We start from the raw sequence: 1996 nt of genomic DNA, 5'->3' as shown, positions 1-1996 counted from the left end.
GACTGAAGGTGCTGCTTTTTGCACCTCACCCACCCTGTGATGAGCTGGCTATTTGCTTTAGGAAAAAATAAAATTAATCTGTGCTCGCTTTGGTCTTTGGGCACTCCAATGTATCAGAGAGGAAGAAACAAATTGCAGAGAAAAACGTCATTCTCTTCCGACACTGCACTCCCACGTAGGAAAAACACCCTGCAGCACTGACTGTCGTGGGCAGATGGACATGAGCCTGTCAGGGGAGCCATTTGCCCTCTTAAAAAAGGGAAAACCAAGGCTGATGAAATTAATTTGCTTGTGGATCACCCAGCAATCTTGTGGCAGTGTCTCCAGTGTCCCAGCCAGGGCTTGGCTTCTCATGCCCTGCTGCTCTCCCGAAAGCAGACATCCCTTTGTCTCCTGATACACGTTTCCCTCCTCCCATGTAGCACAAGACCTGCCAGGATCCTCAGCCATGAAGCAAATCTCTGTCAGGTACTTGTATCTATCCAGGGCATGCCCTCCCCATCTATTAAATCAACTTTAAATTAATTAGTGGAAGGTGTCCCAGCCCAGCCACTTCACACTTGCAGTGCTTCCTGTAGTTGCATGGCTGTGCAAATGCTCCCATTGCTGCCTGAAACGTGGCAGGGCCAGCCAGCTCCATCACAATGTCCCTGGGTTTGCTGGATGCAGATTTTAATTGATCATTGGGACTGGCAGCGTTTCCAGTGCTCAGGTTCACTTGCTAAATCCAGGCTGATCACTGCATCACTTCCCTTCTCCACTGCATCAATTTTTGGTGTCTTATACTCTCATTTGCTGCTGACTAGGCCCAGAATTACATCTTTTGCTTCAATTTTGTCTTACAAGCAGTGGTCATGGGTTTATAACCTCAAGAACAGCCAGGTAAGGAAGAGCCTTTCCTTCACCATTCTTCAGATCCAATGTTTAGCCCATAAAACCACACTAATATTTTATTTCCATAGTGTCAGCTGGGATCCCTCTTCCACAGAAAATTCCCAAACTGGTTTTCTCATGAGCACCAGTGTCAGGGCTCGGGGTTTGCCATGGCAGTAGAGCTCACAAGCAACCCACACTGAGATTTTAGCTCCAGACTCTGTCAGGCTGGGGTGTCCAGAAGAGAGTCTTGTGCAGGTTCTTAGAATGTTCCATAGATTTCCCAACTCCCTAAACATGCCTAAAGCACTCTCTGGATCATGGGATGTTGGCAGACCCTACACCTTCAGTGCCTTGAGCCACCAAATACCTGTGGATGTTGTTCAGCACCACAAACCCCAGTGTGGCTCATTGCCACTGCTTTGTTATAAGGTAAATGTGAAATTATAATGTTTTTCCTGTTTCTGTACTCTGCTATCCAAAAAAAAAATCCTCCCATGTATCTTCTGGCTCAGTATTTCCACAGCCTCATCTCCTTTCTACACTCAGATGTTTCAGGGTAATAGTTGTATATTTTTAAGCCTAGTATGCTGACAGCATAACAAATATCCAATTAAATACTTGTTTTTAATAGATGCTGTACAGCTTGCATGCAGCCAAATCCCTTGATTGGCCTATTGTTTTTCATGCTATTAAACCACATTCTTCACTTTCAGTTGTAGAGGAAAGTCTTCTGTAGCACGTGCATCCCCCTCCAGCAGTGCTGTGGCAGTGACCTCCTGCCCAGCAGGCAGATCCCCTGAGCCATGGTGGGTTTGGAAACCTTTTCTGTCACTTACAGCAAGGACAAAACACCCAACAAACCTCTGCCACCCTTTCTCATTGTCCAGAGGAGCTGCACACCTGGCACCCTCCTGCCCATAAATAAATTCCACGTGCCCAGCACTGAGGCACAGCACAGCTTTCCCTCGTTCCAGCCTGGATTCAGTGATGCATTTTACTACCTCCGTCCTTTCCATTTTAAACCCAAGACCAGACTATTTTTTATGCAGGTCTCCTTGGCCATGGCTGTGTCTTGAATATAATATCAATTTTTTTCTAGTTAACTCTTCACTCCTGATCC

Source organism: Corvus brachyrhynchos, unplaced genomic scaffold, assembly GCF_000691975.1.
Source record: "Corvus brachyrhynchos isolate BGI_N302 unplaced genomic scaffold, ASM69197v1 scaffold245, whole genome shotgun sequence".
Lineage (NCBI taxonomy): Eukaryota > Metazoa > Chordata > Aves > Passeriformes > Corvidae > Corvus > Corvus brachyrhynchos.
Note: the sequence above shows the minus strand (reverse complement) of the source record.